The 13802-nt window shown below is 35.1% G+C and overlaps 1 non-coding gene across 1 annotated transcript; it reads left to right on the top strand.

Moving 5' to 3' along the window:
* The first annotated feature begins 7180 nt into the window (after positions 1-7180).
* LOC139878892 (small nucleolar RNA R71) lies at positions 7181-7287 on the top strand. Its single transcript, XR_011769754.1, has one exon. It is a non-coding gene; the product is annotated as a small nucleolar RNA R71 (small nucleolar RNA).
* Positions 7288-13802: the final 6515 nt, after the last annotated feature.

Here is a 13802-nt window from a genome sequence, read left to right on the forward strand (position 1 = left end):
TGTGTTGTATCATCCAAACAAAACCGGAACATAATAGTAACGAGAACTTCAAACAGCTGGTTCGTAATCATATTGCTGTGACAGCTAAAACACGATGGCCTTGGGAAGAATAAGAGGTGGTGAATAACAAAAAAAAAAATTTAAACAATGATGCAAGGGTTCGTTGTGATAGTTACTCATACAGGAGTCTCAAGGTACCCAAATATGAATCATACACGGTCACAACAACGATATAATTATTGGGTTCGATGGTAGTTATGGTTATAGATTTACTAGTGCTTCGTATGTGATGATGTTGGTTTAATGTTTGGGTATTGCAGCAATAACAGATGAGATGGTATGGCTACAATGGTTTCAACAAGAACAAGAGAAATAGAATGAGGGGGGTGGTAGTTGACAACTGTGATGATGACGGGTGTGGTGTGGTAGCCGACGGAGATGAGTGCCGGTGGTGATGGAAGGCCGAGGGTGGTGAAGTGGGTTTCATGAAGGTGAGAAGTGATGTTACTTGGTCGACAAAATAAGAAGAAATAGAGGGATAATCTTTTCATTTATGTACATGAATGTGTATTAAATAAAATAGATTTGTCAAGTGGAATTAAAAGAAACAGAAAGAATTAGATAGGTTGAAAGGTGATTTAGCGGATGTCTATGTGGTTGATTGTATATGTATATATCTTTTATGTGAATATGTATAAATTAAGATAGATAAAAACATGATACAGTGAGCCATCGCTCCTTTTTCTTTTGGGTTTGGAATATTGTAGGTTGTATAGCTATATATCTATAAAAGATTGTGGGACATAAGATGGTGGAATGTCAAATAATATAATGGGATGTCGGAAACAAAAATAGTACATAATTTTAAATCTCGTGAAACTTATTTGGTTATATGTTACCGACAGTTTTCACGCACTGTATCGTGTACTATTTGAAATTAGTGACGGATAAAAGGTCTCAGAAAAATCCCAAACTTTTAGACTAACTATATTTATTTATTTTGGTCATTATGGTATAAAATTTGATCCTTAATTTGTTAAATAAAAATTACATCAACTGTCCCTCTCATTTCTGGGTAAAATATAAAAAGTGTTAAAACTTAACAAATAGTTCTTAAATACATTTTTAATAAGCCTAAAATTTATAGAACTCATTTTCGTATCACCGTTTATTTTAAAATTACATAAGTTTGAATTTTAACTTGCTTAATATCAATCGAAACATCAAACGAGTATTACAATCATTTAATATTTATTTTTAATATACTTTATTTATATATAGAGATATATTTTAAATAATAATTATTATAATATCCTATTTTTATTTTACTTTACATAAATAAATTTTAGTAACAACATCATACAATATTTAAAATTATATTTTGAATTATTATTTATATATACATACACACACATATCTATTTACAATTAATTGTTCGTGAATCATCGAGAGCAGTCGAAGGTCAATTGAATATATGAACATCCTTCCAAAATTTTCTAGACTCAACATTACATACTTTGCTTATCGTATCGAAATCATATAAAGATTAAGTTTAAATTTAGTAGGAAATTTCCGAGTCGTCACAGAAGATATTTATACCTTATGAATAAATGGTAAATTTCACAGTGATGTAATAGATTTTTGTATGATATCAATAATTTCGGTTTCGCATACCAAATTTTATTGAATATCAATTTAATACTTTATAGCGAACGATTCAGCGTTTATTATCAAAAGGTTAAAAGCAATAAATAAAAACAAATAAAAACTGTACATACTTACCTGTGAGAAAGAATTCTCAGAGACCTGCTTTAGTTGACTCATAGGAGAGTCGTTCGATTTGGTTCTCCATTGCTACATAAGCGTAACCTCGATTTTTCAATAACTTTTCTTCTAAACATATGAACGGTCCTTCTCTGCATAAAGTAACGAACTCAGTATTGGAAAGTGTCTGATTGTTCGAACATTTCCCTTCGTGTGACCATTTTTCGCATTTAAGACATCTTTCAAGGTGGCGTGCTCTTCTTTTTGTTGCGGATTTTGATTTTCCTTTACCAAAATGTCTCTTATGATGATCTTTCCTGAGTTCTTTCCTCACTTCGTCCATTTTGCCTCTTATGAATGATACCAGTTCACTCGGGAAGATGTTATTATTACGTTTACTAATCATAGCGTGTAGTAGTAGACCATGGTTCAGATCAAAAGAATTCTTCATCTCGTAAAACCTAAAAGAAATAAAAAATTCATAATGGAGGGAGAAGACTAGTTCTTTAGGGTCTGCTAGGGAAAGACCAATCGGATTCCATTCTCGAGAACTACACGAAAACAGAACATCTAACTCTAACAGAAATTCATATTACCCTTAAAAGATTTGAATCTTCCCACACTTAGTTAGTTGTGGTGTCGAAATTGTGATTAACTTCATCTTCAACTTCCATTGGATTATCTATGTAATCTTTAACTCCGTGACCATTAACCTTAAATTCAATCTCGTTTGAATTTATTAACTCTATTGTTCCGTATGGGAAAACTCTTTTGACTATGAATGGTCCAGACCATCTTGATTTCAACTTTCCAGGAAATAGCTTGAATCGAGAATTGAAAAGAAGAACTCTGTCTCCTTCCTTAAATTCTTTTGAACTTCTGATTCTTTTATCATGCCATTTCTTCGTTCTTTCCTTATAGATTAACGAATTTTCATATGCCTCATGCATTTATTCTTCTAATTCGTTTAGTTTACTTAACCGTAGACATCCAGCTTCATGTAAATCAAGATTACATGTCTTCAAAGCCCAAAATGCTTTGTGCTCAATTTCTACTCGAAGGTGACATGCTTTTCCATAAACATGTTTAAAAGGTGTGGTTTCAATTGGAGTTTTGTAGGCTGTTCTAAAAGCCCAGAGTGCATCCTCCAATTTTATGGACCATTCCTTTAGATTCGATCCTACAGTTTTCTCTAGAACACGTTTTAAAGTTCGGTTGGTATTTTCAACTTGTCCACTTGTTTGTGGATGATAAGCGGTTGAGATTTTATGAGTTACTCCATATCTTTTAAGAACTTTCTCAAGTTGATTATTACAAAAATGAGTACCCCGATCACTTATTAAAGCTTTCGGTGTTTCGAACCTAGCAAAAAGACGTTGTAGAAAGTTGACTACAACTCGTGCATCGTTAGTTGGGAGAGCTTGTGCTTCCGCCCATTTAGATACATAATCAATGAAAACGAGAATGTAGAGATTATTATGAGATTTTGGAAATGGACCCATAAAGTCAATACCCCAAACGTCAAATACTTCACATACTTGAATGATATTTTGTGGCATTTCATCACGTTAACTTATTTTTCCGGCCCTTTGACATGCATCACATGATTTACAAAGAAGGTGTGCGTCTTTGAAAATTGTAGGCCAATAGAATCCAGCGTCGGAGACTTTTCTTGCTGTGAGTTGAGGCCCATAATGCCCTCCTGTTGGTCTTGTGTGACAATGGTTTAAGATTTGACTAGCTTCATCTCTGAATACGCATCGGCGTATTATTCCATCGGGACAACTTTTGAATAAATGTGGATCTTCCCTAAAAATAGTGTTTTATATCACTAAAGAATTTCTTTCGTTTTTGGTATGACAACCCTTTTTCAAGGAATCCACATACTAAGTAGTTTGCATAGTCTGCAAACCATGGAATTTCATTATAATCAAATTTTAAAAGATATTCATCAGGAAAGTTGTCTTGTATGGCTGATTCATTTAGAACTTCTAATTCAGGATTTTCAAGGCGAGAAAGATGATCAGCGACGAGATTTTTTGCTCCCTTTTTGTCTCGGATCTCAATATCGAATTCTTGTAAGAGTAAGGTCCAACAGATTAATCGTGGTTTGGCATCTTGTTTTGAAAATAGGTATCTAAGAGCAGAATGGTCGGTATAGACCACCGTTTTATCTAGAACGAGATATGAACGAAATTTGTCAAAAGCAAAGATAATAGAAAGGAGTTCTTTTTTAGTAGTTGTGTAATTCGTTTGTGCTCCTTGTAACGTCTTACTAGCGTAATAGATAGGTTGAAATCTTTTTTCAATCCTTTGTCCTAAAACGGCTCCCATTGCAAAATCACTTGCATCGCACATGAGTTCAAAAGGTAGATTCCAATTTGGAGTTATCATGATCGGCGCATTAGTGAGTTTTTCTTTCAGAATATTAAAAGATTTGATGCATTCTTCCGAAAAGATGAACGGAACATCTTTTTCTAGGAGTTTATTCATAGGAGTGGCACTTTTAGAAAAATCTTTTATGAAACGTCGGTAAAAACTGGCATGCCCTAGAAAACTCCTAACTCCTCTAACATTGGTGGGATGTGGAAGCTTAGCAATTACATCTACTTTAGCTCTATCCACTTCAATTCCTTCATTTGAAATTTTATGACCAAGAACGATGCCTTCTTTAACCATGAAATGGCATTTTTCCCAATTAAGAACTAGATTTGATTGCTCGCATCTAATAAGCATTCATTTAAGATTAACTAGACACGTTTCAAAAGTATCACCGAAGACTGAAAAGTCATCCATGAAAACTTCCATGCATTCCTTTATCATGTCTTGAAAAATCGCCATCATGCACCTTTGAAAGGTTACAGGGGCGTTGCAAAGTCCAAATGGCATGCGTTCGTAAGTAAAAGTATCATAAGGGCACATGCAAGTGGTTTTCTCTTGGTCCTCGGGTGCGATTGAAATTTGAAAGTATCCGGAGCAACCGTCAAGAAAACAATAGTAACTATTCCCAGCTAACCTTTCTAACATTTGATTAATGAAAGGTAAAGGAAAGTGATCTTTTCTGGTGGTGTCATTTAATTTTCTATAATCAATACAAACATGCCATCCTGTTACAGTCCTAGTAAGAATAAGCTCATCTTTTTCATTTGTGATGACAGTCATGCCACCCGTCTTAGGTACACATTGAACTGGGCTTACCCATGGACTATCAGAGATTGGATAAATTAAACCTGCATCTAGCAGTTTAATAATTTCTTTCTTAACAACATCTTGCATATTTGGATTTAGTCTTCGTTGGCGTTGCACATATGTTTTATGACCTTCTTTCATAAGGATTTTATGTGTACAATACGAAGGACTTATGCCTTTAATATCATGAATCTTCCATGCAATAGCTGGTTTATGAGCTTTTAGCACAGAAATGAGTTGAGATTTTTTATTTTCCGTAAGAGAAGATGATATTATTACAGGTAATTTAGATTCACCATGTAAATAAGCATATTCCAAATGGTTTGGAAGTGGCTTTAACTCTAATATCGGTGGTTCTTCTATCGATGATTTATATCGATATATGTATTCCTCTTTTAACATTTGAAGTTCTTCTGTTGTTGGTTTGTATTCATTAGCCATGAGTGTAGCTAACATTTCAGCTTCATCAATTGGTTCAGTTCCTTCTCCTAAAGAACATTCTCCTGTTCCTTGTAATTCTGAAAATTCTTCTAACAATTCTGCATGTGAATCTATAGTTTGAATGTAATAACATGTATCATCTGCAGATTGCGGTTGTTGCATGGCTCTATCAACAGAAAAGGTAACACTCTCGTCCTCAATACTTAGGGTCAGTTTCTTACCAAACACATCTATTATTGCTTTAGCCGTGTTTAAGAATGGTCTTCCTTATATAAGAGGAACTCGAGAATCTTCTTCCATGTCCAGAATAACAAAATCTACTGGAAATACTAAAGTAGCAACTTTAACTAGCATGTTCTCCATTATCCCTCTAGAATATTTTACTGATCGATCGGCTAGTTGTATGCTTATTCGTGTTGGTTTTAATTCTCCAAGGTCTAGTTTAGCGTATAATGAATATGGCATTAAATTTATACTAGCACCTAAGTCTGCCAATGTTTCTATTGAACTAAGACTACCAAGAAAACATGGAATTGTGAAACTTCCTGGATCAGAGAGTTTTTCTGGTAGTTTATTCAACAACACTGCAGAACAATTAGCATTCATAGTAACAGCCGAGAGTTCTTCCATTTTCTTTCTATTTGTGATTAGATCTTTCAGGAATTTAGCATATCTTGGCATTCCTGAAATCACTTCAATGAAAGGAAGGTTGACATTTATTTGTTTAAACATATCTAAGAATTTGGATTGCTCGGCTTCAAGTCTTTCTTTTCTCATTTTACTTGGGTAAGGAAGTGGTGGTTGGTATGGTTTAACATAAGGCTTTGCCTTAACTGTGTTATCTTTATTAACCTTTTCAACTACCGGTTCTTTTTCCTTTTCTTGTTCAGATTGTGGTGCTTGTGGAGTAGGAATAGAGTCATCAGAAATTACAGGTATTTTAGGTGGTTTGAGTGTAATACCACTTCTTGTGGTAATGGCTTTAGCTGTTTCATTCCGGGGGTTAGCATTTGTATCACTAGGTAGACTCCCCGATTTTCTTTCTCCAATTAACCTTGCTAGGTTACTCACTTCTTGTTCCAGATTTTGGATAGAAGCTTGTTGATTTCTAAATGCTTAAACATTTTGTTCATTCGTTTGTTTCTGAGATGTGAAAAACTGCGTTTGAGATTCAACTATCTTCGACATCATGTCTTCTAAATTTGGCTTTTTATCATCGGTTTGTAGTGGTTTAATTGGAAAAATAGGTCTTTGCTGGTTGTAAGTATTATTAGATACTTGTTGATTTCTAGGACCTTGTTGGTTGTTGTATGGAACATTTCGGTTATAATTCTGATTTTGATTGTAGTTTGGTCTTGGCGGTTGATAATTATTTTGATAATTATTTCCAGGCCTTTGGTTCATGTATGAAACATTCTCTCTTTGTTCCATTGTGTGTTCAATACTGAGACAGTCTTTTGTCAAATGTGGTCCTCCACACTGCTCACAACTAATTCGTATTGCGTGAATATCTTTAGTCATCTTTTCCATTCGTCTCTTGAAAGCATCTAACTTTGCGGAAATGAAATCAAAGTCATGGCTAGAATCGGCTCTAGCCGCTTTAGATGATCTAACGATGTCTTTTTCTTGATGTCACTCATGTGAGTGGGAGGCTGTGTTATCAATAATTTTGTAAGCTTCAGTTGCGGTTTTCTTCATAATGGAACCACCAACTACTATGTCGATGTCTTTTCGTTTAGTAATGTCGCATCCTTGGTAGAATATTTGTACTATTTGATAAGTGTCTAAACCATGTTGAGGACACCCTCTCAACAACTTTCCAAATCTTGTCCATGCTTCATATAGAGTTTCATTTGTTTTTTGTGTGAACGTAACAATTTCTCTTTGAAGTCTCACGGCTTTAGATGCAGGAAAGAATCTTTTAAGAAATTTCTCAACTAAAACATCCCATGTATCAATCGCCCCTTCAGGTAACGATTCTAACCAATCTTTGGCTTCTCCCTTTAAAGTCTAGGGAAATAACATGAGATAGATCTGTTCATCCTCAACTTCTCTGATTTTAAATAGAGTACAGATCCTATTAAAGGTTCGAAGATGTTCGTTTGGATCTTCCTTCGTCGTACCACTAAATTGGCATTGATTAGTTACCATGTGTTGGATTTGTCCTTTGATTTCATAATCTGGCGCATTAATGTCTGGTTGAGTAATGGCATGACCTTGGCCAGTGCGTGTAGCTCTCATTCGGTCTTCCATACTTAAAGGTTCCGGATTTTTCATGATTGAATTTGTTGAATCTGAATCACTAGAGGATTCTGATTTAATGGTTTCTTCCTCGACAATATCTGGATGAGTGATTTGTGGTTCAGGAGGAATAATTAGTGGTTCAGGATCTCTAAATTGTCCTTGAATATCCTCCGGGTTCTCAATTGTGAGGTTGGGTTCAAATAATGGATTATCGGAAATTTGAATTGGAGTACTTGGTCGACTGGATGACGATTCTAAATAAAAATCAACGGCGACGATATTGGTTAGATGTCTTGATCGAGTTACAGGTGGTGAACGTATGAAAGGTGGTGAACGTTTTGCTCGGTGCATTCACAGAATATCCTATTAGTTATAAAAATAAAAAAAATTATATAAGTTATCAAATTAATAGACTTTTCTGATTTTGCCCACGTTTCGAATAGCCAATAGATGCAGCAGGTAGCCAGGACCCTTTAAGTCGGAAGCCCACAACTCACCACTAACAAATCCAACTATTACTACGAACCAGAAAATTTTAGATGTCTATCAATTTAACCGCTTAAAATAACTTTTCGTCGAATGTAACACCCCGTTTTCCCCGTATATGATTTATAGGTGTATTGGGTATGTACGATAGGCGTATGAAGGGTTCGGGACATTTTCTAGTGTTAAGTCTTGTGTGAGGAGAAAATTACTCAGATCGTGCTGTGTGTCGCGGCACGACAAAGGAGGCCGCGGCGCGGCAATGGACTGAAATTGAGATCAGAAGTAGGACAAAAAATGATCTCAGAACTAGGCAAATGTCGCGGCGCGACATTTAAGGCCGCGGCGCGGCGATACGGGTAAACTGGTGCCAGATTCTTGTAATTTTAAATAAGGTTCAAGGGCAAATTGGTCATTTCACGTTTGAGCCAGATTTGAGGCTTTAACCTCATCCATTCATTTCATTTCCTAATTTCATTTTCCTTTTCATTTCATTTTCCTCTTAAAAACTCAAACACCCAATTGGATTCAAAGGGATTTTTGGAAAGGAAGAAGCGGAAATTGATCTTTGGCGTAGTTGACTAGGTTCTTCTCCTCGTTCTTAGCTACACGGTGATAGTAGTGGTAAGCTCTAACTCCGAATTTCATTTTCGTGTTCATCATTCAAATTTGAGGCTTTTGGCTGGTATGTTCATAGATGGAACCCATTAAGTTGTCAATTGAAGATTAACATCAAGATTCGGGTTTATAAGTGTTAAAGGCGGGTTTTGGGTTGGTTAATGATTTAACCATGTTTAAGACTTGAGAATGGTGTATAATCACTAGTATTAGTGATTATTGGTGCTTTGGAGACCTTTAGGGTTCTTGTGGTTGACTAACTTTGACTAGAGTCGAAATTAGGGTTTGTTGAGGATTATAACCCGAATGTCGATTCGTTAAGGTTTATAAACTTAAAATGGATTAAGTTGATGTATGAAATCGAGTTAAACATGTTTTGGTGTCAAAACTTGTAAATGGTGAGATTTTGACCTTATGGGTCAAAATTAGGGTTTATGGGCGATTTTGAGAACGATAGGCGTTTAACACCTATGATTGGGTTTAATTGGCATATTAGGACCATTGTCACTCGTGTTAGTGATTATTGGTTAGTTTGGGTGTGGTTTGTACTTGGCAGTGCATTTGGGTCGAATTTGCACTAAGTGTCAAATTGGGTTGGTTTGTAAATCCAATCTAAGTGTGTTGTTGAATTTGTGTTAATGGAATAGGTACTTCCCATTGACGAGTTGTGGATTATTTGGAAGCATTCATCAAGGCAACAAGGTGAGTGTTAATATCCTATATGCATATGTATTTGTAGGATGGGTGCGGGTCGGGTGAAGGGGTTCTCACTTATAGAGCTCGCTTCTCGTATAGGTGGAATTGTTGGACTTGTGTATAGGTCCAATTGGCACGGTTTTGCATTTTGGTTGACCACTTTGGCGAGGCGCACACTTTTTGTGTACATTATCACATGGGCGTGTGATGTGGACTTATATAACCCCAATGACGAAGGGTTAATATAGTGAGTGGAATAATTATATGTGTAGGTATATAATGTATTTATTTGTTGTAGCGTGAGATGTGAAGTGTCGATGTGCTAAGACACCACATTTCACGTAACGAGTGAAGTGTCGATGTGCTAAGACACCACTCAAAGTAAAGTGACGGGTGAAGTGTCGATGTGTTAAGACGCCACCCGGGGTGAAGTGTCGATGTGTTAAGACACCACCCGGAGTGAAGTATCGATGTGCTAAGATGACACTCCAAGAGAATAACGGGTGAAGTGCCGATGTGTTAAGGCACCACTCGAGGTGAAGTATCGACGTGTTAAGATGCCACCTCAAGTAAAATGAAGAGTGAAGTGTCGAAGTGTTAAGACACCACTCGGGGTGAAGTATCGAAGTGTTAAGATGCCACCTGTGGGGTTAGTGTACGAAGTGTTAAATGCACTAATGGTTGTTATGAACATCGATGACTTGTTTCGCAAAGTCATTCCCTTGCGAAGATTTGGTTAACCATGGTTATTGTGTTGTAAGCGTAAGCAAATTATGTTATTCAAGATATATATATATATATATATATATATACATATATATATATATATATATATATATATATATATATATATATATATATATATATATATATATATATATATATATATATATATATATATATATATATATATATATTGTATACATATAATGTTGTATTGTCGTGATGTAGCTAACCCTCCAGCTGTAGCTAATTGGCATTGTTCACATCATTGTTGGTGAACTTATATTTTGTTGATGTATCTTTAGCTCGTTGCTTAGTGATCTTACGGTATGCTTAGACTAGCTTGCCTTTATGCTTGGATGCTCCGGTATGCGGTGGCGTGTCCATTTTATGCATATATATGTATGTAGTATATTATCATTCACAAAGCATTAGTTTACCCTCTCGTTGTTGCTATTTTTATAGGATTGCATGCTTGGCGGCTCGGGTAAGCTTGGGAATTAGAGATCTTGGCTAGGTTGCCAAGAAGATCTTGCTTTTGTATTCGATTAGGATTTGGGTAGCGTAGTCCCAAATCACCATGCTCGGTTTTGGTTGGAAACTAAACTAGTCGGGTCGTGTATGTCCGTTTGGACAATTAATCAATGTATTAAATGTTTTAAGGTTATTAAACCTTCTATTGTAATTAAAGATGTTTATGGAAAAACAATTGGGACCTAAAGTATTATTTAACGCGTATTAAAAGGAAAAAATTTTATAGGCCGGTTTTAATACGGGTTGGGTTGTTTCAAGAGGTATCAGAGCATGGTCTAAGGGATTTAGGTGACTTGAGATAGGTGCCTAGACTTAGACTTTTGTGTGTGCTTAATTTGTTGCGGGACTTGTAGAATTACGGGTCGGAATGGGTTTAGTTAGTGCCTTGTTTATAGGTTGACTAACGTTTATATTAGTAATGCGGATATTATTAATATGCTATTGTGTTGTGATAATTATTCTTGTGTTGTGTTTTGTTTACGTTTGTAGTTGCATATATCATCGAGCGAGGCGGTCGTTGTACTAACGAGTCGATACGGCGTGTATGCTTAATAAGGACTTGCAAACCTTTTTACGGGTGCAAATCGTGTCGAACAAGTGATGTACGACGAGTGTTTAGCAAGATAGGGCGGTGTTGTGTGTGTGCTTTATACGTTCGTGATATAATCGCTTTGCATTCCTCGGAATGGCGACGGGAAATGTGAAGATTTTCGTATGCCCGAGAGACATATTTAATTAATGTGGCTAATATGTTATGATCCAAGTCGGGTCATACCCAATAACAAGCTTACCGACACCTTAATCGTATTTAATCTTAATGAATGGATCATTAAATCAATATGCGACACTTGGATTTTTGAAAATAGGTTTTCTAAAATATTATTACTTGAGATAAATTATTTGGATAATTTGTAAATTAAGGACTTAATTGTTTATAAGGATAAACAATATATTGTGTAATATTTTATAAAAGGTTTATAAAATAAATATGTATGTAACTTAACAAGTCATGTTTTTTTTTTGTATACAAGTTTTATAAAAATAAAAGGGTTATTTTATATAAAACCCATGTGAAGTGGAATGCAGATTTTAGGACTCCAAGACAAGCATCCCATGCTTGTTTTGTTACTTTTAACATAACACAAGTATTAAGGTACATGGGTATCAAGTCTTTGACTCAAGAAAGAACACATAATACATCCATACATGCAAAAACACTCTCTTTTTCAAACTTGCTGCATTCTGGCCGAATTTTGGAGCTAGAAGAGAGAGTCCTTGAGCTTGTTTGGAAGCTTATCTTCAAGTGTCAATAAATCCTAACCATAGTATTAGGTGTTGGGTAAAAGTTTGGGGTATTATCTCTTGAGGTTTCATAGTTTTGAGGCTCCATTCACCATCATCTTTCTAGTTGCTGCTGATCAGAATTTTGGGTGCAAATAAAAGGGTTTTAAGCTTGGTTAATTAGCTAGTTAAGTGTCTAAATCTTAACTAACTTAAAGGGTGGTGTTGGTGCATCAAAGGATTAGGGTATTGCACACTTGAGGGTTCATTTTGAAGCTCCATTCTTCAACATCTTCATCATCACTTACAAGCTTGGAGTAGGTATAAACTCTTTACTTGCTTGTAGTTTGTAAGCATACTTAATAACTTGATCCTAATTGGGATTTAACTTTAATTGGTTAAAGATTAACAAGTTTAAATGGTAATAACAACATGCTTCCGCTTTAATTTGATTCTTAAAAGGTTTTATGTATCATGAAACTTGTTAAATCCCAACAATGGTATCTAGAGCCGAAGTTGTTGAAATATGCCTCGAGATGATTTTTTAAACCCGCTAGATTTTTGCATTTTATGAACATGCATGATAGTAGAATGCAAAAATTTTTGGTTTTGGGTGGGTGTATGTTTTGGCCGAATTTGGGAGACCCAAAAGTGGGTTTGGGTTTTTCCATTTTGGTCATATTTTGGTTGTATGTAAATTTTCACAATCTAAGCCTTGGCCTTGTGTTTGGTTGCATGCTTATTTGGTTGATTAATTATTCATTTGGTATGTAATATTAATTATTCTTTTGGCATGTAATTTATTCATTCATTTGTTATGTAATTTATTTTATATTTGGTATGTAAAATAGATTAGGTTGTATTTTATTTTCTAGAGAAAAATGTATTAGGATATATTTTTTGTAAAGAGAATGAAGATGCACAAGATGGAGCAAAGGAAGAACACATGCATTTGGATGCAAGATTAAGTGGGAGATTTGAAATCTCCTGCTTTGTGTTATAACCCTTACCGGTGGCATTTGTTTTCGGCAAAACAAATATCTACCAAATTGGCTTGATTGTGAACATATTTGTTTTGCATGCATGGTTGTTTATTATATGATTGTGAATTGCAAGTTTGTATGCTACAAGTTAATCACACAAGTAAAACAACAAGCAAAATGGCAATTTAATTGGTTAAATTAAACATTATTAACAACATGCAAAACGACAATTTAAATGGTTAAATTGAAATGGCAAAAGGACATTAATAAACGGTTATTAAGAACACATAATAAATGGTTATTAAAACACATATAAAATGGTTTATATCAAATCATGTAATTGGCTTAATTACAAGACATGAAAATGGATTTTCATACAAACCATACACTAAATGCATGTTGGTGTATGGTGTAAAAGTTTTCTCAAACTAGAATTAATGAAAACTTAAAATCCCTTATTAACAAGGCAAACAAGTTAAACGCCATCCTTTTGTGTGACACTTAAAAATATTAGGGAACTCATAATGGGATAAAGGTCACCTAACCGTTATGAGCAAACTAATATGATTAAGGTAAATTTGGCACACTTGTGGGATAAAGGTCACCTAACCACTTGTATGTTAGATTTACACGTTTACACAAGTAGGACGACTTGATTTGGGAATCATGAACTTAGGGTCACCGAAGCATGAGGAACAAATAGGCGTTGATGGGATAAATATGCCATGCAAAAGGATTGAATGATTCCATAACTTAGAAGTTGCAAAAGGATTGCAATTGTCATACAATGACTACCTAGCTAAATCAAATGACGGGATAAAGGTCACCTAACCGAAATTTGGTTTA

The sequence above is a fragment of the Rutidosis leptorrhynchoides genome, chromosome 11 (genome assembly GCF_046630445.1).
Source record: "Rutidosis leptorrhynchoides isolate AG116_Rl617_1_P2 chromosome 11, CSIRO_AGI_Rlap_v1, whole genome shotgun sequence".
In the NCBI taxonomy this organism is placed as follows: Eukaryota; Viridiplantae; Streptophyta; class Magnoliopsida; order Asterales; family Asteraceae; genus Rutidosis; species Rutidosis leptorrhynchoides.